The sequence below is a fragment of the Zootoca vivipara genome, chromosome 8 (assembly GCF_963506605.1).
Source record: "Zootoca vivipara chromosome 8, rZooViv1.1, whole genome shotgun sequence".
Taxonomy (NCBI): Eukaryota; Metazoa; Chordata; class Lepidosauria; order Squamata; family Lacertidae; genus Zootoca; species Zootoca vivipara.
In genome coordinates this window covers 44,954,350-44,982,094 of record NC_083283.1, presented here as the reverse complement: position 1 = coordinate 44,982,094, position 27,745 = coordinate 44,954,350, and the positions used below count along the sequence as shown (strand labels likewise).

General features: G+C 41.8%; 1 protein-coding gene and 1 long non-coding RNA gene across 7 annotated transcripts in view; one reads left to right on the top strand and one right to left on the bottom strand.

The window, feature by feature from the left end:
• Positions 1–55: 55 nt before the first annotated feature.
• LOC118090169 (uncharacterized) lies at positions 56–27,235 on the bottom strand. Of its 2 annotated transcripts, none has more exons than XR_009558028.1 (3): positions 27,122–27,235; positions 18,212–23,539; positions 56–4,354 (listed from the first exon to the last, which is right to left on the bottom strand). It is a non-coding gene; the product is annotated as an uncharacterized LOC118090169 (long non-coding RNA). The 2 variants fall into 2 exon arrangements; XR_009558027.1 differs by lacking the exon at positions 27,122–27,235 and having other exon boundaries at positions 56–1,154; positions 1,324–4,354; positions 18,212–21,044.
• The window catches only part of RBBP8 (RB binding protein 8, endonuclease), a 44,101-nt gene continuing 37,486 nt past the window's right edge, over positions 21,131–27,745 (top strand). For 2 of the 5 annotated variants that reach the window (XM_035125556.2, XM_035125551.2), the window contains exon 1: positions 21,131–21,268. The gene's annotated coding sequence lies outside the window, so the exon portion shown is untranslated. The other 3 variants (XM_035125555.2, XM_035125554.2, XM_035125552.2) reach the window with 3 other exon arrangements.

Genomic DNA, 27,745 nt, shown 5'->3' with positions numbered 1-27,745 from the left:
CAAAATTTGCACTAAGTTCAGCTCCGCCGGGAAAATGACAGAGACCACACGATGCTGTCAGGAAAAACAAACTGATCCTTTTATTACAGAAAGAAAGAACTACAGCTGTAGGATCCCTGCCTCAAAGAATGCAGGAAGGACCCCGGGAAATGGTGAACCTCCCCCTTATACCCTCCTGTCCCCACATGAAAATCCCTTTACTGGGAGGGAGGGGAAGGACAAGGAGGATGGGTGGTGATGGGATTAACTGGGTGCAGAGACGACTATTTCTTCATCGCTCTCCTCCCGTTGTTGATGGGTTTCCCTTTGTTTGATCAGTCTAGATGGGAGTTGAGGTGGGGCTGTTCCTGGCGATTGCCAAGGGGTTGGGGTCCATCCGGCAGGTGTTTTCCCCCAGGTCATGCAAGGATGATCCCTGGGATTATGTAAAAGGTGACACTTCTGGAGGTTTGAATAAACTGTCCCAGTTAATCTATCTTTGTCTATGTGTGTCTTTTGAATCAGGACGGAGATGGGGCAAGGTTCAGGTGGCCTGGGGTCATGCACAGGTTATGCAGCATTTCCTTTTACAGGAGACATATCTAATACATAGAATTCTATGCAAAAGGTAGTAGTCCTGATATATAAAGGTTCTGAGACATAAAACAGCAATTCTAATACAAAGAGATCCTAGCATACGTCATGAATAAGACAGCAATTCTAATACAGAGGCAGCGGATAGATTTCCTAGAAACGTTAAGAGGCACATAATGAGGGAAACGTATAAAGGGTACATTAGGGATACGCATAAGGATTTCATAATAAGAGGACATATAATAAAGGCAGGGTTCATGGTAAGAGAACATATAATAGGCTGTATTATTAACTTGAGTAGAAAAGTGTCGCTTTGGATTTGGGCGGCTTTCCCCCCTCCTTCTTCTGGAAACATTGTTTTGTTCTGGACGGAGGGGAGGTGGAGGGGGGAAATGTGTGAGTTTATGGCATCGTTGGGAGATGTTTGCATATGCTGATCCTTAGGGCAGGGTTGCATCCGAGCGGGAGGGGTGCGAGTCTCTGGAGTGGAGCAGAGGCGAAGAAGGTTGTGTTGCGAGGGATTCTGGGTAACTGCAGCTGTCAGATTCGGTCACCCCTCTCTGTTCATTAGTAATGGTGTCCTGCAACACACACACCCAATATGATTTTATAACACCCCCAAGTTATATGTTTAGTTTGGTCAGCAAAAATACATCTTTTAAGTTGTACAGTGGCCTTTGCAATATGCTGTATCAACATATAGGTACTCCTAAGAGCTATGTTTTGTTTCTGCTGATGCTAATTCCATACCTTCCAATGAAATTAGGGACATCCTGTTCCATCCCCCTTCAACATTTCTCTGATGAAAAGCAGGACGTCCTAAGGAAAAGCAGGACATTCCAGGATCAAATCAGAAACTGGGGTGGCTTCTGTAAATCCGGGACTGTCCCTGGAAAATAAGGACAGCTGGAGGATCTGGTATTTCCAATTCTTTTATTCCTGGATTTACACAGTGGCCACAAGTAACCCAGCAAGTAAGTACAGTGAGTGCAGGCATGTTTTCTTGTACATGTGCCTTTCCATGCCTCACTTCTTCCTACTCAGCATGAAGAAGTTTGAACCTGTTTGAATAAGTACAATGGTCACATGTCTTCTACAGTGGCACAAGGAAACACTGAACTCAACCTCACACTTCTTACCCAAGTACAAAATCTCCACAAAGCAGATTTGATCAGGTCCTATCTGGAAATAATAACTATTCGTCATGCAGATCTGTCTGAATTGATGCTAAAACATACTTTTACTAATATTGAGAATTAAAAATCACATTTAATTACGAAGTTGTACTTTGATTTACTTTAATTGTGCATCACAGTCCGCATCATGTTCACTCTCATAAGACTGTTCCCTAATTCCCATTTTACAGATGGAACTGAGGCTTCAAGTAAGTAGCTCAAATTTCCCAGCACAAACCCAAATATCTACAGGCTCAGGTCACATTTTCTCCTCTCAAAGAATTTTGGGCATTGTAGTTTTCTCCTTTCAGAACTGCAGTTCTCAGAAACCTTTAGCAAACCACAGTGCCCAGAATTCTTTGAGGGAGGAAAACTACTTTGAAGTTATAATGCATAGACAGTCTTATTCTAAGTGACTCTGCATCGTATCAATAGTGTGCCAGAATCATCTTACCACCAGAGTTGTCTTCATTTACTCTTCTCACAGACAGGTCCTTCCTCAGCAGTGTTTTCCTCAATTTTCACTCTGCTCATATGCAGGTTTTTGGAGGTACCACTTTGTTCAGGCCAGGTCTGCCTGAAATCTCTTGTGTACCTTTGCCCTCCACTACCCTTCCCTTTGGAGTCTTGCACATTTCACTTGTAAGCCAGTCGATTTTCATTTTTGACTGACATATCTTTTTGAGGGATTTAAAAATATGGGATACAGAGAGAGAGAGATGGAAAAGCGATACATAGTTTGTCTTTATTTGAGGATGAATTATTTGAGCATGATTTCATGCCATGAACCTATCAATTATTCAAACTTTCTGTATGGTATGGAAATACCCGAAACATTGCTATCTTTGATGAGAATGACGCACCAGCTGAGAATCCTGCAAGGGAAGTAGAGAGACCCAACCTTTTACACAATTTAGTGGAACTTTATTGTTTAGGCTCATAGGAGTAACATACAGCAACAGTTACCAGCAGTGTCTTTAGAGGTATGGAAGACATAATAGTAATATGATTTTCCATCTGCATTATTTCTTTTGCATTGAGTATCTGTGATCTGCTTTGACTGGGGGAGGATCTGTCACCTAGGCACCTTTTTTCCTGAAAAACAAGTTGTTGTTTGTGTTCCTAAATTTTGTTAAGTGTTGTTGGCTTTGTTATTTACATTGATCTTCTTAAGTAAATAATATTTTCCCCGCCCCCCCCCCAAGAAGCAGTAAAATTTGGACTGATCCCAACAAAAATCATCACCTCTCCCGCCTCCTGACAAATTATCACCCTATTACAGATAAAGCACCTCCTGGAAATTAGCACTGAGGGCATAATTCAGCATCTTTGAGATCTAAGCTCTGATTTTTTCAAAAGCATACAAAACAAAAACAGCATCTGAAAATGGACAATTATGGTTTAAGTCTCAGGTGCTAGGGAGGGGGCTATGCAAGTGTTCTAGTGCACAGGAGTATGGTTCTCTAGGTTGCATAACTCCTTGCCCCTCCCCTGACTCTCACCTTGGCAATCAGAAGAAAACTTATGCAAATTTATTTTGAATCTCTTATACATATAAATGAATTTAACACTCCTTTACTACCACACAGCTGCAAGTGAATTTAATAATTCTCAAATGCAAGCCTAGAGTCCCTAGTGTTAAGGAATGCACTATGAGTTTCTGCCAGCACAGACATGTTGCTGGTGCTGCTAAAACAAAAATTGAGCTAAGATTTGTTTCAAGTCTTTACATGCTTCCAGTGGAAAGTTTGCAGGCAGCTGTTGTCATCATTAGCCTCACGGCTATATTTTTCCCCTTGATGTATCTTGCGTCTCACTGAAGCTTAACGCTTGTTAAATTGGGAGGAGACGTTGGGTGATCTGCCAACCTCAAGACAATAAAGTGCTCTTTTCTCCTGCTGTAAGTTTTGCTTTATGAATTATGGTAAGCATAAATGGAACGTTGCCTACCCCACCCTTGCCAAGACTGTAGTGTGAGACTATATAGAGCAGTAGTCTTCAACTTCTTCAGAACCAGAACACATCTTTAATCCAAACATGCATTTCGGTGTGCCTTATTTAATTTTCTACCATACGTGAGTGGCGCTGTGGGTTAAACCACAGAGCCTAGGTCTTGCCGATCAGAAAGTCAGCGGTTCAAATCCCCGCGCCGGGGTGAGCTCCCGTTGCTCCCAGCTCCTGCCAACCTAGCAGTTCGAAAGCACGTCAAAGTGCAAGTAGATAAATAGGGGGGAAGGTAAACGGCATTTCCGTGCGCTGCTCTGGTTCGCCAGAAGCGGCTTTGTCATGCTGGCCACATGACCTGGAAGCTCAATCGGCCAATAGCGCGAGATGAGCACCGCAACCCCAGAGTCGGTCACGACTGGACCTAATGGTCAGGGGTCCCTTTACCTTTACCTTTACCATACATTTGTATGGTGGTAGGGCTGCTGTTGCAACCCACCTTACATCAGGTCACAACCCAGTGGTGGGTCCCAAGCCACCAGTTGAAAATGAAAGATATAGAGAAACAATAATGAACCTTAATAATAATGTTTTTAAATACTAAACCTTGAGTGTTTTTTTCCTTTCTCTTCTTTCTTCTTTTTTTGAGAAGGGGACTCTTCCTTGTAAAAAATAAAAGTTTATTTTACACATACATTTTTGGGCTGTGTTCAGTAATGCTGTACATTACTATTATTCTTATTATACCCACCCTTCACCACCCTGGTGAAGGGTGGGAAGCAGCAATTTTAAAATACAATATTAAAATATTTTAAAATAGGCTGGCTCCAGATACACATTACAGTACTTTTAAACATTATTGTCAATCTACAATTTAATTCCACATTAATTAATATGAAATAAGCAGTCCTGCTTCTGCTTTATGATCACATACCCTCCAAGTGTCCCAATTTTCCAGTGACAGTCCCAGAATTACAAATGCCATCCTGGCTTTTAATTTGATCCTGGGATGCCCCTATTTCCTATGCCAGTGCTGCCACCGCCAAGCTCAGGGAGGAAGATGAGTCGGCAGTTGTCCCAAGTGATGGCAGCTGCAAGGGAGAATTCTGTTGCCTCTCCATGACAGCTTCTGCAGACTTCCTCCCTTGGACAGCTCGTAGTGGCTGCTGGAGAGCGGGTGAGGAGGCTATCACCACAGAGGCTCAGCCCCACGTGACATGCCAACTCTGAAGAGCAGGCACAGGACAGAGCTTGCCGGGGGGGGGGAATGTGGAGCTGAGCAGAGCGCAAGGGGTCTCGATTAAAAATATATATACTTTGTGTGTCCACGGCTAATCTTGACCCTTTGTAAAATTTATTTATTGGTGTTTTCCCCCCCTTTTTTGTAAATCTACTAAAGAATAAAATAAAATTGGGATTAAGAGGTTCTCTCGGGACAGTCAGTCATGGGCGAGTGAGAAAAGTCCCTATTTTCCTCTCAGCATTGGAGGATATGTGATCACCAGCACAATCACAGTTTTCATCAAGTGTGCCACTTTGCCCGCACAATTGAGCATGGCCACATTCCAACAGAGGGCTGCCCTCTGTAAAGTAAGACATATGCTCACAGGGAAGCAGGTGGCGCTGTGGGTTAAACCACAGAGCCTAGGGCTTGCCGATCAAACGGTCGGCAGTTCGAATCCCCGCGACAGGGTGAGCTCCCGTTGCTCAGTCCCAGCTCCTGCCAACCTTGCAGTTCAAAAGCACGTCAACGTGCAAGTAGATAAATAGGTACCGCTACAGCGGGAAGGTAAACGGTGTTTCCGTGTGCTGCTCTGGTTCACCAGAAGTGGCTTTGTCATACTGGCCACAAAACCTGGAAGCTGTACGCCAGCTCCCTTGGCCAATAATGCGAGATGAGCACGCAACCCCAGAGTCGGTCACGATTGGACCTAATGGTCAGGGGTCCCTTTACCTTTACCTATGCCCACCTATGTTCTGGGGGGGTGACACCTTTCTGACAAGCATGCCGCAAAGCAGGGGTGTGCCGGAGGTAGATCTCTGGATGGTTTGCAGTAGATCAGCAAGGATCCTGACTCCCAGTAACAGCAACAAAATGATCCCTGCCCCACATTCTAAATTACACTGCTCAAATGAAGAAAACGTAGGGTGTCAAGGAGCTGATTTTTGTGTGGAAGAAGTGTGTGTTTAGTTCAAAGTACATAATCCTGTTGCTCTAATATTAAATGGGTGACTTTTGCACTAGGTTGTGTACTAAAAACAACAACCCAGGACAGATTATCCCACTAGCTATCAGAAACACCTGCCAGGGTGCACCTGGTCTTCTTTTAGAGGGGAGAGGACCAAAGCTGTCCAGGTGTACTGGTGGAGACAATCTGGCACTTCCACATAGGCCCACATCGGTCCAATCTCTCCACACCTCCACACCTCCCTGCTGATGCGCAGCAGTGACGCTGTTGCCAGGATACCTGCTGAGCAGTGGCACCTCTCCCTCCCTGACAGTGGCTCCTGTTGTCCACCTCATCCTAAGGTGTCTTCTGCTAACACCAAGAATGGCAAACAAAGACAATTGTGTAAAACAAAAAAACCCTCACAGGCAGGCATTGTTTTGATCCCCTACTCATCTCACACTTGAAATATGCCGCCAACCGAGAGCATTCTCTTTACGTTTCTCACACAGGATAGGCTACCATTATGACAAAACCATCAAAACCGAGAATGTACCCATTGTTCTCCTATCATGTGAAAGACACTAGCCAGCATATCATGAACTCCAGAACACTTTAAAGGAGCTCAGAGACATGAGTAGGAAAAATTCTCCCATACAAATTACAGAGGAGGTCCCAGTTAATTGCATTACAAGAAGAACTTAGCTGGGGCCCCACGGTGCAGCATACTTAGTGTGCTAGGTAATCCAGCATCTCTGATACAACATTGGAACTATTTATGCATTTCAAAACCTCGCAGTCACAGTTGCAAAACAATGAACAAAGGACCATGAGAAAGAGCAAAGAACTCTGAGCCAAGCCCTTTCAGGTCACACACCAGATGGGATGACAATAGTACTGAGTATTCGCTTGTCCAAGTCAAACCTTCCTCGCGTCTGCCCACACATTTCCTTTTTCCAGTGCTGATGCCACAGCAAGCCCTTTTCTCTTTCAGCTAACAATGGACCACCTGAACTGGTGTATGTGTTTCATTTTGGCTAATTGGCTGCCTATTGGATTCTCTAACCTCACAGAGAGTACACTGTTTGCCAGGTTGTGATTATCTACAATATCATGTGTCCAAGACTCAGACACTGCCGAGTATGAAAAAAAGAATAAGATATTAACTACTGAGCACTGTGACTGATATCACTGGAGCTCAGTGGGCCATGGATAAAATTTGATTCACAAGTTTGACTGAAATGGTATTAAATCAGCTAATTCAATGATTTGTCTCTGCAACGAGGCAAACTGTAATTGCTTTTTTTAACAAAAGAAAACAACGCTTATCAGTTTTTCAGATTTATAATTTGTCTGGATGATGTTTGCACTAGGAGATGATTAACAAGAAATTAGACATTGTTTTTCTGCTGCTGTTATTTTTATTTTAAAATTGTGGATGCTGTTTTTTAAATGTTTTTAATGCTGCTCCTAAGCTGCCTTAAAGGAAAAGTTGGTTTTCGAAAGTAACATATAAATCATTTTAAAAACGCACACACAGGAAGAGTTGATTATTTAAAGTGTTATGGGAATGTTTTATCCAAAGGTGGGGAAAACATTATACTAAACTCTCAAAACCTAACTCAGGAGTAGACAACTTGCTCAGCTGTACCACAGTGAAAGGGAGGGAGATATATAGTTTAAAAGTCGTTAAAATAATAGCTTTATCAGAACCAACTGACTGGAGCTTGACAGTTGGATTTTATTTACATTTGCCATGAGTTTAAATGTCATTCTGTCATTGAGTCACACCCAAAACATATCTCTGCATGTGTTTGGACTCCTTCACCCCAGTGTGCAGCATCTGTTTTGTTTCTTACTGTAACTACAAGGTCCACTAACTAGATAGTGGTTCAGGAAAGAGGAGTTGTAATTAAAAGAACACGGGGTTCTGTGAGTTCATGCTTAGCTGATGAATCAGGTTTCGGTACCAGAGTCAAACTCACAGTCCTTAAAAAGAATTCTTGGTCCCTCCTCCAAAACCTTCTTTCAGTAGCCTAACTGAAGGGGGGAGCCTTTTAAGGTGTTGCTGTTGTTAAACAGTCACCAGCCTAGTCTACTAGCTGCAGCTGCGCAGCAGCAAACTAGATGTGGTGATGCTAAAGAGTTCTCCATGTAACCTATCCTTCAATAGGAAGAAGATTTTCTCAGAGCAAGGCACTGTGGGGAAAGTGTCATTGGAGAGTGCCTGTTTTCACTATGAATTGATTCTAGGATTCCTCAGAGCAAGATATGGACAAGATGGCCTCAGAGTACTTGCACTGTGAACAAAAAAACATAAGCAGGTGGAGAAGTTCACTGCATTAAGAGAAAGCAGTTAGTTGGTTGGCCTCACCTCAGATGGTACAATGTCTTATACCAGCCCTCTTCAAAACTGCCCATAAATCTGCTAATGAATCCTGATCTAACTTCTGCCTGCCATGTTGAATAGTCCTCAGCAGGAGACCCCCATGTGGATTGCTGCCATAAACAGGCAAGAAGAAGACTTGCTTTAAAATCCTCCCCACCACTACTATGAGAAAAGATAACCACTCATATTTCATATAAATTACTGCCTAAATTATTTTCCTTATTTCTCACATAGTGGCCTCACAAATGCCTGCATACCGGTAGTAATGGCTGACCTGTCCCAAGTGACACTGTTGCTTTGTGAGTTGTCCTTGGAATTACTCCCTGGAAGTATCTAATGCTTTCTGAGAAATAGATGCTAATGGCTCTTAGGAAAACATAGAGCTGCTTTATTCCACTGGTCCAACTAGCGCACAATTATCTATACCTGGCAGGTATTATCTATACCTGGGGCTCTGAAACAGGAGTTTTAGAAACTAGGACCTTTTGCGTTCAAAACGTATGCTCCACTAGGTTCGCATTAGTCACTCATTTTATTCCTTTCATTTCTCAGTTGTTGTTCCTTTTTACTGGAAAACCCTCCAACATCCTGAATACCTGGAAATCCCCAGGGTAACTCAGACCCTGACATGTGGCACAAGACATTAACCGACTTTTAAAAATGTTTTGAATGGACTGCCTATTCAGAGCTTGATCAGATGGGACGTGTCATGATAATTTAGTGCAATCAGTATTACTCATGTACACTTCTCCATCTTTGTAATCTCAGTGAAGGAGATTGTTATGAGGGAAAAGTTTCAATGATTTCCACAGACCTTAGTGCATAGGATAACTATATTCTACAGCTTCATAATGCTGTAAGATAGGTCTCTCCGGTTCTTTTCTCCTACTAAGAAAAAGGCAACGAACACTCCTTGTTCATTTAAGTAAGTAAATGGATGATGAAGAAAAAAAATCCCAAGTCAAGCCAATCTCTAGACTACATGGCAAATGAGTTAGCTGAACAGTCTTGTCCACGGCACACTGCTGGAATGAGAACTCATGCTCATCTGTCCACAGGTTGCTATATTTCTTCCTTCAAAACAGCAAATTATCCTGGGTGGGGTAACATCTCTTATGATTATATGACAGAATTAAAATATTACTAGGCTATGTTAACCTCCTCTTCTGCCCTGGGGGTTTTAAGTGCTTGATGCCTTCTCCAAGCAAGAGATTATTAACAGACACCTTTCTCTTACATTTCATTTCTGGTGTCTTAAATTGTGCGTTAGGAAGTTCCTCTGAAGGCTTCATTAATCAGCTACAGGGTGTTCTCCAAAGGTTTAGTCCATTAGGATACCTAACAGAGTTACAGAAATAAATTACAGGATGACCAAGCAGAGTCACAGTCCTTCATTTATGAAGTAATATTCTGCGCCATTCCCTTTCCCTGGGGAGACTATCACCGTGGAACAGGAAAGGAAAAGAAGGAAACAACAATGGCAGAGCATCAGCTGAGTACCTCAGTGGAAGGAAAACACACGCCTTCCATGCAGAAGGTCCCAGGTTCTAACTCTGACATCTTCGCGGACAGCTGGGGGAAACCACTGCTGGTCACTGTAGAGAGGAGCCTCCTGTGTTCCTATGAGTGCAAGAATTTCACCTCCCGTGTGACCAAGAGATTGGCAGGGTTGCAGGTGGCATAGATATGGCAGGGGCTTTTCCTGACTTCACTCAGCTAGCAGTACAGTGGTACTTCGGGTTACAAACGCTTCAGGTTACAAACTCCGCTAACCCAGAAATAGTAATAAAAAAATTCCTTCCGTAGCACCTTAAAGACCAACTTTGGTCTTTAAGGTGCTACTGAAGGAATTTTTTTTTATTTTGTTTCAACTCAGACCAACACGGCTACCTACCTGTAACCAGAAATAGTACCTCAGGTTAAGAACTTTGCTTCAGGGTAAGAACAGAAATCGTGCTCCAGCGGCACGGCGGAAGCAGGAGGCCCCATTAGCTAAAGTGGTGCTTCACGTTAAGAACAGTTTTCAGGTTAAGAACGGACCTCCGGAACGAATTAAGTTCTTAACCCGAGGTACCACTGTAATTGTGGCAGAGCCTTGGATGAAAGGCAAACGGCAGGCAACTTGGACACAGGACTTTTTACCTCAGGAGTCCTTCATCCAAGCTGCTGCTGAAAGGCGAGCAATGGACAAGAACATAGGAAACACCCTTCTTCCTCCCTCAGATCACAACAATGGTGTCAGCATCTTGGATAACAACAGCTCAAATCCAAGTCACCAACACCAATATCACGAGAGTCAGAAAGGGGTGCAGACATCCCTTATGGTAACTAAACCAGTGTTTTGGTGCCTTTTATTTATTTGTTCTGCAAAATCATTTTTCAGACAGCTGTCCTGAATCATTACTAATCTCCTTTGTCATTTATCAAGGACTAGATTCTTAATCCAAGCATCTGACACTTAACACATTTGCATCTGGAGATATTTGGAGTCCACATCCAATATAAAATGCTTTGGAATTTGTTATTGTGCCTAATTGTTTTAAATGTGCCTTCATGCTTATGAGTCAGAGGTAATTATGTAGAATTCTTCAGTCATTAAATGTTCAAATCTACAGAGAGGAGAAAACATTGGCTTTTATTACCTACATCTGTAAAAGTGACTTAGAAGGCCTCATGGTTTTCATCATGACACAATCACTGACATGTTTTAGACTCTCACTGGCCCTTCTTTGGGAAAGACATGCTATCGAGACTTTAATATGAGTCAGCCCAGCTATGAAAACTGAAAAGTTTTTTTTTGCCAGTTAAGAAGAGTGATAGTTATCAAATTAGTTTTGCCTAAGGACAATAATTTTCTTCTTGTAAAGCAAAATTAATTGTTTTACTATTGGGTGGTCTGTTCTTTGTGTATGAAGGCCAACTATGGGTTTCAATATTTAAACAATTGTTCTTATTCCCAGACAGTTACATAAGAGTCAAACCGAGGTGCAGGTTTGAAATTGAAACTAAAGCATTTTGCTTCTGCTCAGAAGTGTTGCATACTTCATTTCTCTAATGCACCCTTTCCTGACCTGATGCCTCCCAGATATTATTGGACTGCCACCAGTGCTATATTTCTAGAAAAAGAGGTGCCGGAACTCTCTCTTTCTCTTAGAATGGCAATGGCACCCATCTGAGAGGTGCTGGAACTGAGTTCCCCTTGAAAAAAAACCTGACTGCAACTGCCATCAGCCTCAAACTACCATAGCCAGGGATGATGGGAGTTGTAGTCCAACAACATCTGAAGGGCACCATGTTGGGGAATTCTGAGAATTGCATCTCTGTGAGGCAAATGGGTCTCCTAACAACTCTTAGCACTCTTAAGAAATTACAGTTTCCAAGTTTCTTGTGGGGAAGCCATCCCTGTTTAAAGCGATGTGATACTGCTTTAAATGTATAGTGCAAATGGGGCCTTTGTATGCCTGTTTTGCCCCTGCAAGTCTGTTTTTGCTCCTGGAAATAATATGGCTGGCCCAGTAATTCGAGCACCGTCACTCTGGAGGAAAAAAAAACCCCAAATGGTCGTTTGTAAGTTCATGAACTTATATTCAACAAAGCTAAACTGCTGATCCAACACTAAGTGTCAATCTTTTGCTTTTCATGAAAATCAGTGTTCCACATCCTGTGCACAGATTAGAAACACCCAGATGCACATTTTCTCTCTAGTTTTATTTAATTACACTGCAGGTAAGGGAATCTAATTTCCTATGAAGCTTTATTGCCATGTTTTCCAGCTCGATAGCATTGCAGGTGGTTAATTGGTATGTGAACTTGGCTATGGGAGAAAAATAATTGGAGAACACCAAGTGAAGATGAGAGCTAAGGCTCAGATTATGTTGTGGAACACAGAAAGGATAAAGAAGCTTTACTGTAGATCAGAGATGGAGAAACTGAGGCCCTCCAGATGTTGAACTACAGCTCCCACCATCACTGCCCATTGGTAATGCTGTCTGCGGCTGATGGGAGTCCAAAACATCTGGAAGGCCACAAGTTCTCCCTGTTAATCATTCATTCACCCCACATTTTTAATGTATTTCCTTGTCACTTTCCAAACTGCCCCCCACTTTAAAAAGTGGAATTATTGTGCCAGAGCAAGAGTTTTTTAATACCCTTTAATTGTGCAGATCTAAAGTTCTGGTGTGCACCTGAATCCCTCCCACAAAATAGTGGCAGTCTGGAGCAGGCATAGGCAAACTCAGCCCTCCAGATGTTTTGGGACTACAGTGGTACCTCGACTTACGAAGATGATCCGTTCCGCGGCCATCTTCGTAAGTAGAAGTCTTCGGTTGTTGAAGCAGCCGTTCTGCGCATGCGCAAAGCGCGATTTCGCACTTATCCACATGCGCCAACCGCGCGTGGGACGAAAAGACTTCCAGGGTTGTTGACCTCGGAAGTTGAAACCTTTGGAAGTTGAGTCGTTCGGATGTCAAGGTATGACTGTACAACTCCCATCATCCCTGACCACTGGTCCTGTTAGCTAGGGATGATAGGAGTTGTAGTCCCAAAACATCTGGAGGGCCAAGTTTGCCCATGCCTGGTCTGGAGGCACCCATTGTGATATAAAAAGTTAAAAAGGATTTTAGCAGGAAGTTACAGGACATGCACTGATAGGAAATGAAGCATTTTTGTCTGCTCTGAAACTTTTTCAGGCACAGAAAGTATTGAAAGCAGGATCGTGCATAACTGTCCCAATACCATCATAAGCACAAATCATAAGGAACGCACAAGAAAAAGGATGTCTAGATGGGCCTTTATCCTTTAATCCACATGCTCACCAATAGGATGCAAGGGCCATTATCTCTACCAGCCATAACCATCCATGAAATTCTAATTCATCCTAATCCTGTTGGATTACAGTTTTGGTCAAACAACTCAAACCGAAACCGAGGGCTCATTCACACTTCCACATGTGATTTCTTCCATTTGTCCCATGACTTCTAGGCACGAGCCTGAGAGGTTTTTCTTTTGTCCTGCCTCTTTCGCCAGAAAAACCCACTGTTTGATGTTTGTTCTGATTCAGCAAAAAACAGCGGGTTTTCCCAGGGGAAAGGGGTGGGGCAAAGGAAAACCTCTCAGACCTATGCCAAGAAATCATGGAACAAACAGAAGCATGTATGAGCCCTGAGTTAATATTGACGTCTTTGGTGTTTAGGTTAGAAGCAGAGTGGTAGAACTTTGGGTGGCACACCATTTTTGTTATTTAACAGGTTGGATAATAATTACAGTGCAACACTGAAATTTCAGGTATCAACCCTTTAAAGAACTATTGAAAGACACAAGAAACAAAACCAAAAAAAGGTGGTATTAGTTGGATGAAGTGATACAGTAGATTACATTTTCATCACAGGTGTATGGAAAATGTAGGTGGTTTTCTCAAACTACAAGAGCATCATAGTGTGTGGAATAGGTGAAAGACTCCTATGCGTTATATGGGATTTTTGCTTTCCTATGATGCTTCTCATTCATGGAACCAGAATATTCAGAGAAGGGTCTCATATGTAGTTCATGGAGAAAAAACACTCCCTGAGTTAGATGGGCCCTTCAAAACAGCAGCTTGAATTGTAGCCACAACCTAACAGGCAACTGTTGCTATTTATATTTATTTATTATCTTTGCACTCCACTTTTACTGGCAATTTAATGGTTTATGGTGCGGAATTGCAGCCTGCCATGGCATGGTGAGAGGCAGCTTGTATTTGCACATCAACACAGCTGGAAAGAAAGAGGGGCGTTAAGCTGGATGCCTTATCCTACTACACACCTGAACCATAAGTATGGTGGGGGGAGAGAGATAGAATTAGATCAATGGCCAGTTCCAAATTAGGGGCACCTTACCCTTTAACTAGGGATGTGGGTGCATTGTGGTCTAAACCAGTGGTCCTCAACCCCCGGGCCACGGACCGGTAGCGATCCGTAGATCAATTGGTACCGGGCCGCCTAAGGATCATTAAATACAATTAAATTAAAATTATTAAATCAAAACAATCTAAATAAAATATAAACAATAAATGTCCTCCCCTTAGCGGGTCGCAGTAAAATTATCAAACGTTGACTGGTCCGCGGCGATAAAAAGGTTGGGGAGCACTGGTCTAAACCACAAAGCCTAGGGCTTGCCAATCAGAAGGTCAGTGGTTCGAATCCCTGCGATGGGGTGAGTTCCCGTTGTTCGATCCCAGCTCCTGCCCACCTAGCAGTGTGAAAGCACGTCAAGTGCAAGTAGATAAACAGGTACCACTCCAGCGGGAAGGTAAACAGCGTTTCCGTGCACTGCTCTGGTTCATCAGAAGCGGATTTGTCATGCTGGCCACATGACCCGAAAGCTGTCTGTGGACAAACAACGGCTCCTTTGGCCTATAGAGCAAGATGAGGACGCAACCCCAGAGTCATCCGCAACTGGACCTAACGGTCAGGGGTACCTTTACCTTTTACCCTTTAACTACCAAACTATACTGCAGAGGAAATATATATTTGGTAGTGTTCCTAGGTTTGGATGCTATGCCTTTCAAATTCGTCATAAAAGTATCAGGCATTTTTTTGATGGCTACAGGGAAGTATGTCGTAAACGTTCCATAATGAGTCCTTGTAGATATGAATGTTTGTGCATACCTTTATTATGGGAACAAGTCTGCACCTGTACAATTAACTTATTTTTCCTTAAGAAAGATTGTGAAACTAAACCCTTTCACCTTAAAATAAGTTGCTGTGTTGTGATAACTTCAGAAGCACAGAACTGTATCCATGGATATAAAATGCAGAGAAAGAAATACCTTTACAACTAAGAAAACCTGTTTAAAATTATGCTGTCTGCATTTCTGAAAAGCAGAAATGAAGACTTTATTTTAAATGGATTTATTAGAACTTCCCCTTCCTAACTGCTATCGCTAAAATAACTTCAGAATGTTGCTTATATGAAGATACCACAATATTTGCATTAACAGATGGATTAATAAGATAGACAATGCAGTTATTTGAGTAAAATCTCAAGCAAATTAATTATCCCTGTTATTTTGATAGTATCACCATCTAGACTGAAATGAATGTATTTCATAATTATTTTTATAACATAGCCAGTCATCTGATGAATTTATTTCTTCCTCAGTGACATATTATATCTGTATAGTTGAAAATATCAGTACTCTGCATCTGCAGTGTAATTAATACAAATAAACTGAAACAGAGAACCTCTTAATTAAAATTCTTAGCCTATTATTATTATTAATAATATTATTCCCTGCCCATCTGACTGGTTTGCCCCAGCCATTCTGGGCGGCTTACAACATATATAAAAAAAAGCATAATAAAATAGTAAACATTAAAAAACTTTCCTATACAAGACTGCCATCAGATGTCTTCTAAAGGTTGTATAGTTGCTTATCTCCTTAACATGATGGGAGGGTGTTCCACAGGGCAGGTGCCACTACCAAGAAGGCCCTCTGCTGGTTCCCTGTAACTTCACTTCTCACGGTGAGGGAACTCCCAGAAGTCCCTCAGCGCTGGACCTCAGTGTCCAGGCAGAACAATCGGGGTGGAGACACTCCTTTGGGTATACTGGGACAAGGCCATTTAGGGCTTTCAAGGTCAGCACCAACACTTTGAATTGTGCTCAGAAATGTACTGGGAGCCAATGTAGGTCTTTCAGGACAAATGTTAAATACAGAAAAGCATTTTATTAAAAATAATAATATTTATCTCTTATCCCACATGTGCTCACTTGACTGCTTCAATCAGTAGAACTGGCACTATACAGGTTCAACAAAATACCCATTCCACATTTGTTTAGCACCTGCACTTTGGAACCCCCTGCCTATTAAGATCAATCAGGCTCCTTCACTGCACTATTTTTAGTGCCTGCTAGAAAGAGTCTTGTTTGGACAAACCAACCCAGATGCTTAGAAAGTTGAGGTAATTTCAATCTGCTTTGGTATTTTAAGTTTTGTATGTTTTAATGTAGGGTGGTGATTTTCCCTCTCTCAAAGTTCTTATTTTTTGAAAGAAAAAAACTTTGCAGTTTTTTATAATCGAGTGGTGTATAAATAAATATGTTTCATCTGTTCATATATGCAGTTCTCCTTTCATTCATGAACCACACATTTTGGGAGAGTTTAATTAGAAATGCTTTTAAATATGAGCTTAGATATAAATCTAAACATGATATGATAGACTCCTTAAACAAAAGAAATTGTATGTGTGCATTATATTTAATTTTGCTTAACAGTCTTTTTGGATTGAAAGTTCCAGCAAGAATGTTCTAGAAATGGTAGCTTTATTGTTTTTCCACACCAAATTTCCATTCCACCCCACCCCCACCCCCATTTCAAATTGTCCAGACACAGATCTGCAATAATAATCTGTCATCTAGAAACCAGAGGGATGACAGTAAGCAGAAAAGCAATGGGTGGGGAAAGAGTTAAACACATACATTTTCCTCTCCCTTGATATACATATGCTGTTTCCTTCTTCTAAATTGCCTCCTCCTCAAAACTGCTTTTTAATAAACTGAGCAGGATTTTAAATATATATATATATATTTGCATGTTATGTCTATCTTAACTCTCTAAATCTTCTCTCTCATCAGAATTACAGCACCTCCGGCAATTAGTGTTCCTCCTTATGACATAAGGTGTGACATTAATCCTACTCATTCTAATCCACTACATCATCAGAACCATTTCCTGCTGCACATTTAACTGAAAGTCTTCTATTCAGTTACACTGACCAAGCCCAACCCTGCTTAGCTGTAAGAAACAATAGCCTGAGGTGGTGTGGTTGCAGTGTAAATACTGCACATCTGTACTCCCATCTGAGCTTTATTAGTCTCTGTGGTTTCTTCAAAGTTTGCTCCTTTTTTGAAATCATTTTACAAAGCATAGTTTTGCATACTATTTTTATACATGCATTTGAATACCATTTAATAACCCTTTTCAAACTCTTATTTCTATTACACGTGGAGGGGAAATGTTGCTAGGGCCAATTAAAGTAGTAATGGCTAAATGATACAAGGTTAGCGAAGCATGTACATTTATCATGCTCCAACTGCTAATCATTTGGCAACTGTTATCGTCTATATGTACAGCTTGAGATATGAACTACCGGTAGTAGAAGAACTTAATTCACCTTTTTTCTTCTTCAGGTGTTTATGGACCAAGGATTTGTAATCCTTAATGCCTGGCACTTAGCTACTTTTGAAGATCTTGCATATTGATTAAACAAACTAATTTAGGTCCGGAACTTGTATAAGAACTTGTATATTGATCACCTCTTGCTACTAGTGTGAGCTTTAGAATGTTACTAGCACTGCACTTGAAATAGTACCAGCACTGTAATATCCTGGCCATGTATAGTAAGTAGTCTCAAGCACATGGAAGATATAAACTCCAGTTCTAGAAATGGGGAATGGCATGTCATTCACAGAAAAAGGTTAACTCAGGTAAGATTTACAGTTATGCCACTTTACAGCTGAGGGGGAGGCTGCAGAGAGGCTCCACGCAGCACACCCTGCCTTGGCTCACCCCACCCCCATGGGCGGCTCGCTCCACCCCCGGCTGCAGGACACATGCGGCGCACCAGGCACCCGAGTGGCTAGCTATGCCGCTGCCTTTGCTCTGAACAGGTGTAGCTAATACAGTCACCCTCCGGATGTTGTTGAATTCCAACTCCCATAATCCCTGACCATTGTCTATTTTGGCTGTAGCTCATGGGAGTTGGAATGTCATGTTCCCGGGGATGTCATTAAGGGCTGGAGTTGCTGGAAACCAGGGGTGTGTGGGAAGAATGCTCTTATGCTTGGGTCCTGCCTTTGAGTTTCCTATAGGCACCCAATTGGCCACTGTGAGAACAGGATCCTGGACTAGATGGACTATTGGTCAGATCTTCTAATGCTCAGGTCGCAGTTACAGAATATAGAACTTTCACCAAAATACTCACCAATGGAGCTGGGTTGGAGATGTAGCCCAGTCCCAACCAAGTAAGTCAAGCCAAGAGAGTCTAGGTATCAATGTGATCCAGAGACAAAGTCAGGTAATTGTCCAACATCAACATCACAAAGTTCAGGCAAGATAAAGCACAGCAAGGGTATAGTATATACCTGTGTTGCTTCCAACAAATGGAAGGCACAAGAGCCTTATAGACTCTAACTTCCTAAACAACTTCCTAACCACAGCTGTTGGCCATGGGGTACCAACTTGAATAAAATATTGGGGTGGGGGGGCAGGTAAACACCATCCTGCATAATCAATTACATGATGTGGTACACACACACCCCATTTTAATGGCAATGCCTATCAACTTGGGGGGGCATCACCCTCAAATATTTTAGGGGGGGCGAAAGGACCTTAGCCACTAGGAGCTGGCTCCTATGGCCATGAAGGAGTAGCAGGGATTGGTTACTTATGAGTAGACTGGTGGCTCAGGGTCCTTAGATGCATATTGTGTTGTTGCCCTTTGGTCTGGACCGGAAGCAAAACCGGAAGCCTTTACCAGCTGCAACCTTCCAACAGTTTGACTTCACCCCCAAAGGTGCACTGCTCCATTGCCTCCCAAGACAGATGCCAACAACAACATATGAACTTTACCTAGCCCCCCACCCCCCTGTGTACTACGGTAAGTGCCTATTGTGGCATCAGTCCTTTAAATCATGCACTATGTTGAAGAAGTATCAACTACTTCATCTTAAGTGACAAACTGAAGCTTAAACTAGAGGCTACCCTTTCTACCTCCGGCCAATTTGGATGGCAGGGGAAAAAATCTTCCCAGCCCTTTCAAACGTCTATCAGCATATCCCTGGGGTATCATTGTTATTATTTTATTTAATTAATTTAATAATTATAATTAAATTTATATATTGCCCTTCATTGAAAGACCACGGGGCATAAAAATACAAAGTGAAAACACAAAATACATAAAGTAGCGCGCGCCTCCCAAAGCAAAACACAAATACCAGTAAACCTATTTTAAAAGCCTAGTTGAAGAGGAATGCCTGGTGCCTAGTGCCTAAAGCATGAAGTAACAGTTCATTCAAGCAAAATGGCTGCTTGTGTGTGTGTGTGTGTTTGTTCCCTTCATCTTTCCTCTCATGGTCGTTTTTGTTTTTGTTCCCTCCAGTTCTTCAGTCATGCGTACCAGGTGTTTCTTTGCTTTTGCCTCCCATTTCTCCCTTCATGGGTGCTCCATCTCCCTCCCTATCTTTCCCTTCATGGTTATTCTGGTTTTTTATTTTTATTTTTTGAAGGGGTGGACCCCTCCCAATCTTTATGGCTTCTCTGTTTTTTGCTCCCCCTTCCTCCTTACCTTTCTTTCTTCCTCTTCCTTTCTTGGTGTCTGCTGGTGTCCAGTTAGAACACGGTAGGAGGGCCTCAGCGGAAAACATGGTCTGCTAGCAAGGAGAAAGTACAACTGCTTCTGCATGCTCTGTCAGTCGAGCACAGTGAGGAATGGAGAGCATGGCGCATGCCTTGGTATAATTTTCTGAGCACCTCAGTACCCCCAAACACTGCACTGGGGATGCCAACCCTCAGGTAGCCTGCTACCCTCACTAAGATGGGGTTACCATCTTGTCCTTTACCTCAGGCAGCAAAATGTCTTGGGTCAGCTTTGGTATACTAGGAAAGATTTTGCCCATGCAAGCCAAAGGTCTGGTTTCTTCAGTGAAGACATCTGGATACTATTTAACAATCAACTACAGTGCATTACTGTAGTTGCTCAGTGAATTAATAGCCTGAAAAGGCCTTATGTAACAATAAAACGTTCTAGGAATCACTGGAAGTCATGCTGCCACTGTGAAAAATGCTGATTATACAGATCAATAAGAACATAGGATTTGGTTAGAGTCCGGTTCTTTACTAACTCTACAAGGCTATAAACCATATAAAGTGTAACTGTATTATAATGCTATGCACATTCTAATTGTCACACACCTGTTTATTTTCATCTGAAATATTTTCATTATTTTCTTATTTGTTATTCATTTTTTATTTCAGAAAAGAATAAACAAAAATGTAAAAGTATAACTGCTTTTTAAAACCTTCAATAGACTGTAGCCGGATAGGAATTAGGAATATCTCACTGTCAGCAAATGATGTTTCAACAGATTTCGCTACTGCGTTTTACTTGTTTAAACACATATCTCTTCTGACCTGCCTCTCCTGTACACACCTTCCGTACCAAAGCAGATCATACGAAACACAACTCCAAAAAGTACCCTGGTGTTGTGCTACCTACACTTTAATCACATGTGCAACAGAATAACTCCTCTTCCACTACTTAATGGAGTATTCGCTACCCACAACTAAAAAAGAAATAGTTTTGTATTGGGTCCCAGCTTTTGTTTTGACCATTTGTAATGTTTAAATCTCATTTAATTGGGGGGGACGGGACAATTTTTATGGTTTGTTTCAAAGTGTATACTTGCCTATCTTCCCATTCATAAATGAAACGCCAATCTATCAACCACATCTAGATATGTAATAATGAAGACTTTGCAACAATAGGATATTGCTGTATTTGATACGGATACAGCACTCCCCAACCCTCTGGTAAATTGTTTTGCTGGAGGCTACAACATTCTAAGTTGGGAGTTGGTGGAGGCGTGAATAATTCACCACTTATGAAGCTTCAGAGTTAAGTTGAGCCGCAGCATGTTGAGCTGCCCTTTGATGCATACTGGCTGAACAGGTTCCTGTTCTACCAAGGAACTGGTTTGACAGGCCTGTTATGCCAACAAATTCTGGTATGATTCCATGTCCCAGAGAATGCAGAAACCTGCCCAGCCAGTTAAATGAAAGACATATTAGGTTATCCATTGCACATTGTATATATCTTAGGTGCAGCAGAACCTCTCTCAGCATTCTGCACTGTGGTCCACAGTGGCTCTCTCATCCTACATGTGCTTGATGCTTATAAGCTCAGGGAAAAGCTAACAATAAATAATCACCACTCCTGATCAAAAGCAAAGTCACATTAACCTTTCACAATCACCACCGAAAGGTAAGTTTTTAAAATCTCCCTTTATTATGCATTCTGTGTAGTCCTATCACATATTTTAAATTTTCTTATGCAGTGTAAATGCGTATTTTCTGTGTTGTTTTTTTAAAAAAGTATTACTGTTTTGCTGTATCATATATGGCTACTGGTGACATCATTTTGCAGTTCCTTTTAGTGATGATTCTTCATTAAGTAGGCATAGTTAGAACTGTAGGTTAGTGAACAAAACAGAGGTGGGGGAAAGGCCTAATAATAGTGTTGCCACTGATCTGCTACATAAATTATGGCAAATCTCTTACTTCTGTCTTAGCTTCTGTGTGCGGAATATGTGGTAAACACAATAATCTCACAATGGAAATATGATACGGTAAATGCTATGCATATGCTAAAATTGTATTTTACTTTCCACTGCCAACCCCCTAAATAATTTAATATTTTTAGCACATAAAATGATCTTTTCAAAGTTTGATATGGCATAGCCATAATTTATATGCTGCATATTAAAAGGTCAAGTCCTCATTTGCTTTAAATAACAAATACAAGAGGCTATCCAAAATTAGAAGGATTACCAAAACTGTAGACCCACCTTTATGATCTGTTTAAAACCAAGGGATATAGATCTCAGTATATTCCCAGGTACAATGTCAAATAAGAATTAGACTTTGAAAACAAAGGCTATAGAATCTGGTAACTGATTAACTTACTGAACCTAAGTACTGTAGTGTACTGGCTGAGCTGAATAGAAAGGAATGAAGACAGGTTTTGTCATGCCTGTTGGGACAAAATAACTTTTGTTTAAAGTAAATGTGATTTTTTTCCCCTATCCCCCTTTTAACTGGATTTTAAAAGGATAGAAATTCCTTTAGTTGTTTCTCTTCTCAAGAAAGCTTGGTTTAAATAGGATTTTTTTACAAAATAAATACCGGTAGGTATTTTTCTAATGACAAGGCAAGTAAAAAGTAAAATATTGGTACCTGGTGGGCTATGTTTTAAAGTACTTTAACAGCTCAGTGCATTATGTGAGATCTAGCATAATCTCACAGAGGAAGTATCAGCTTGGTGTGTGCATATCCAAGTTGATGAACAGTTATCTTTGTTACTTCTTGGAAGAATGCCAAGTGTCTACAACAACTGATATAAAACTGAATGGCAGACTTAACAGGCCTTTAAGTGTACAAAGCACAGCTAGATAGTATCATTGTAATGTTTGGGAAAATATGTTCTCATCAGTATAAAACTAATGAGTTGTATCCAACTTAAACTCAGAGTAGACCCCCTGAAATTTATTGACTTCAGTCCTTTCTTAGAATTTAAGTGAATGGTTTCAATGGGTCTTCATGAATAAGACTTTAATTGGCCATAACAAGTAATTTTTCTATTTGTCTTATTCATAATTAATTTTAGCTGGATTGGAGCCTAAGAACTGTAAAAGAAAACTTGCAGATTTGGGCAGTTTACTTGTTCCACACATACAAATTTTGAGATATTTCATTTTTTTAAAAAAAATCTCTTTACACTATGAGTTTTTAAAATTAATGTATATTTTGGAAAGTAGAACATTTGTATGTATTCCAAATGGTTGCGATCCAGTTCTTAGTGCCCAGGTTTCCTACTGCATAGGAAAAAATTCACAACAGAGGGAAGGATCCTGAGCCAAGATTACCCTGCTCTTATATTGGTCCACTGTGCTGGCTTCAGCATGTGGGGGTAAGACTCACAGTGCTCAAGGCTACATGCTTTGTTTGGCCCTGAATCTATTTAACATGCAATAAAGCCTTGTCTATTATCTACACTTAATAGTTCTTCATATAAAGTACTATATGACAAAGTAATGGAACTTTGTAGGCAAAGCATATTTGGGGTACCACTAGTAAATGGCAGCAAATTACCAGTTACCTAATGTATTGTGTTTTATAGTTATGTTTTTAAAATGTGTGTGTTCTTACTTGCTATTTTGCAAAACTTCGATTTTTTTTAAAAAAAAGAAAACTGATTTTTTTGTATGTAAAGGCTATACACAATCAAATAGTTTGGCTTTTCTGCCTCAAATCCAAGATTTCAGCTGAAAGTTGTTTTCAGCATTTCGGCTGTCATGCAAAAATCCATGCTATCAGCTTTGTGTAATTAACATACCTTTTATATAATGGGGACAGGAGCTGCTCCCCAGACTGAATGGCAGATCAGTTTTTCATTTCAGTAGATTATGGATTGTTGTTTCTATGGCATGAGGGAAAGGGCTGTTGTGCTGTTCAAAGAAGAAAGTTAGAAGTCCATCTGGGAACATAAACAATCATGGTTTCAGCTGAAGGATATTTTTCAATATTGACTTATAACTGTATCTTCCTCACAGAAACAAGTGAAATATTTTGGCATGCAGCTCTGCTGTAAAGCAGCAACATGTCCACATTTATTATAAAATATGCTTTCTGCATGAACTGATACAAAAATAATTTAAACCAAAAACTGAGAACCACCACATAAAGCTTTTTAAAAGCCTTCTGCTAAAATAATATTCACTTAGGGAAGAGTAAATGATGGTAACAAAACCAACAAATTAATGTTTATTTAATATCACTGATCATTATAAAATATATTGAGATAACTAACCCTTGATAATTATCCATAGGTATTCTTACACAGTAGTTTCATGTTATATTTGAGTAGTCATCCACGTATTCTCACCCGCCACCATTCTGTTTCCATGAATGCCTTCCACAATAATCTTGGGGATTACTTTTACTACTAAAGCAGTCCTTGGAAGTTTGTTAGGGTTCCTTAATGGGGTTACCTGTCATAGCAAACAGTTTCCTGAAAAACAGCTTCTGTCTTACTACCCTCAAACATGCTTTTCACCCAGAGTGAATAACACACCGGGGGGGGGGGTCATCATTGCCTTATGATATCAACAGTTCAAAATAAACCTGTTGCATCATTTGAAATGATTAACTGTGTGCTACATAAACTGTGGTCCACAGACCAGCCGTGGTCTGCAAACGTCATTCAGATAATCCAGTGTGTCTGCAAAAATGCTATTAAAAACCCTACAGTTGCTATAAAGGTAAAGGTAAAGGGACCCCTGACCATTAGGTCCAGTCGTGACCGACTCTGGGGTTGCGCGCTCATCTCGCATTATTGGCCGAGGGAGCCGGCGTATAGCTTCCAGGTCATGTGGCCAGTATGACAAAGCCGCTTCTGGCAAACCAGAGCAGCACATGGAAACGCCGTTTACCTTCCCGCTGTAGCGGTTCCTATTTATCTACTTGCATTTTGACGTGCTTTCGAACTGCTAGGTTGGCAGGAGCTGGGACCAAGCAACGGGAGCTCACCCCGTCACAGGGATTCGAACCGCCGACCTTCTGATCAGCAAGCCCTAGGCTCAGTGGTTTAACCATAGCGCCACCTGGGTCCCTCACAGTTGCTATAGCATGCACAAAAATCTATTAAGTGGCCTGCCCAGACCCTCAGCAATTTTCAAGGGGTTCATTGGTGGGGCACTTTAGGAACCATTGCACATGATGCCTTAGTATTCATGTTCACTTTCACTAGATGCATCTCCTACATTTTGCTCCAATGATAAATCAGAACATAGAAAGCTGTTTTACATCAGGTTCTATTATTTGTTCATCTGGCCCAGTATTGGCTATTTTGAATGGCAGTATCTTGCCAGGGTCTCTAGTAGAGGTATTCCTCAATGACCTAGTTTGCACATCATAGTAAAACATGGTGAATATGAAGATGCTTAGGAAGATTCTCATAAGAGCCCTATTGGATCATACCAAAGGCCTTTCCAGTGCATCTTTCTTTTCTCACAATGGCGAACAAGATGTCTGATAAGCAGGACTTGAGCACAATAAGTTGTGTCCTGCACATACATAAACCCCAGCCTTTGATTTCAAAGGCATACTGCCTCCGATACTAAAGGTAGTGTATGGCCATCATGACTAGTAGTTGTTAATGTGATATATATATAACATTTTATATGTTGTGCTATACTTTACAAAATATTATTTATAAATAATAATCTTTCGTGTGCCTTTCTGGTCTGCTGTGCACCTCCCTGAAGATGTGTGGAGGAGACAAAACATGATCCGTGACTTAACTATATGGGCAAAGCAGAATTAATGGTTTCACTCTGTCATAATTAGCAAGCCATGAACAAATCTTGGAAGATTATGGTATTTTGGATATGCTAAATCAGGGATCATGGTTTGTTTCCTCTGCACACTAATGGGGCTGGTACAAAACAAACAAAGTGTAATTAACTATGGTTTGTGATGCTGTGCAAATGATGCCACTACCTTCTCCTTTTTTACGGAAATGCCAGGGATTGAACCAGGAACTTCAGCATGCAAAGCATGAGCTGTGGCCTCTTCACTAATTGCTAGGGGCTAAATGCTAGAGACTTTGGAAGGATCTTAAACCTAACAAATCACACAAACAAAATTTTAAAAGAATGCCCTATATCCCTCAGTGGCAGTACTTTACAGTTCTTTACCTCGGACAAGTACCCAAAATTACTGCCCCTTTTAAATTGAAATTTACACAAACTTTCTTTGAAATATGACATTGCAGGAAAGAGTGGAATTTAAATAGTTCAGCACTGCCCTAAATTTCTTCTATTACTAGCCAATTTGGCTTCTGATTTTAGAAGTCTAAGCAGAAGATACCGTAGCTTAAGGAGCATTCCTAGGGAGTTCAGCTAGGTTCAAGTGACAATTGCATAATTTCACTTGTAGTTACGGAGAGCATGTTCTGTTAATATTGCAAGCAGATCAGGGTTAACCATTGTGCAGTGCAGAGTTCAGGGTTCATGAAAACAAGCAGAGCAGATTACAGGAAAGTAGCAAGTTGCATAGTTCATAAGAATGATACTTTATTGAGGAGGGAGAAATGAAGTACTGTATCTAGAGACCAACCAATATTTATTTTCTGACACAGCACCTTTGCTCTATGGAGCATCTGTCAATGTCTGTGTGTCTTTCTGCTTAGATAAAGTGCATATCTTTGCAGAAGAGTAGTCTTTTACTAGGAATCATCCGTATAATAGAGTTGTATGCACATCTCACAAAACTTAAATGAGTGCATTGAAAACATTCTTTTCAGTAGTTTTTATCACCTCCAAAGGTGAGCACTTTCCACACACTCAGTTCCACGCTCCCTTATTTATTGTTTATCCAATGAGGAAGAAGGAAGAAGGCCCCCTCCTGGGCCTCTCCTTTTCCCTTCCCCCACTTTGTTGCCCCAAATTGAAGAGTTCAACATGAAAAGGATGAAGAACTTTAAACTAGTGTTTCTAATAAACAGTAATGAATAAATTATGGCATTTGTTCTATTTGAAGCACCCCGTTTGCAAAATACTGACAGTATTTTGATTTGGCAAAAATGTTCAATAAAAAGAAGTGCAGGTGCTTTAGGTTGCTTTGTGACTCCTAGTTGCTGGGTTCTCTCCTACCCACCCATTCCCCTGTCGTTGCTTCTCTACCAGGGCAAACACTACTCTAGACAAGCATGTTGAGGAAAAAGTGGACCTGCTGCCTTAAGTAGGGAAGGGCAGTAACTCTTGCGGCAAAGCATTCGCCGGGAGTGCAGAAGCCCCCAGCTTCAAACCCCGAGACATATCGCCTGCCTGAAACCATGAGAGCCGCTGCTGCCAGTCAGTGCAGGCCACGCTGAGCTAGATGGACCTGCGCGGGGGGTAGGTTGGTCCAGAGCTTCCTCCGCTACTTCAGATGGTCTGCCAGCAAATAGCCCACCAGGAAGGAAGCGGGAAGAGGCAAGGAGGGAAGGCGGAGAGCAGGAGAGAGTCGCCAGCGCAGCCTCCGGCCACCAGGGGCAGCTCCGTCCCGCCAAAAGCACCTCGGCCAAGCCGCTACCTCTCCGGTCACAGGCGCCGCCGGGGGAGAACAAACAGAAAACGAAGCGCTTTCCTCGTCGATCGGAAGGCGGGCGCGGAAGCCAAGTATGATCCCTCCGACTTTCCGTTTCTCTTTCCCGCCGCTTGCCTCCAGCGACTGAGCAGCTGCCTCGGGTAACAAGAGCGCGCCCGGCTGAGGCGGAGCTCCCTCCCGGCCGCTTGACTTTCCTTCGGCGCCTCTTTCTTTCCGACTCTTGTAAGCCTCCTCTTCCTCCACGGCCCGAAGCCGGTCGGCCGCATTCATCCGCCGCCCGGTGTCCCTCCGCAGCCACGGCGAGCCAACCAAACATGCCGCCGCCGCTTCTGCGGTTAAACTTGCCCGACCTCAGCGCGGGAACAGGGACAAGGAACCCCACCCCATAAACTGGTCCGACTCCTGTTTTGAGGCTGGACCCACAGCCTTCCGTGATAGTCGAGAGCAAGGGGGAGGGGAGAGGCCACTTTGCGCGTGAGCTGGGGAAAAAAAGAACCCTCCTCTTCCCCTTCCTATCATCACCCTTTTGAAAAAGCCGCTCTTTTCAAACTCCGAAGCAGCGCGCGCTGTGCTTTCCGGGGGGCGTGTCCGC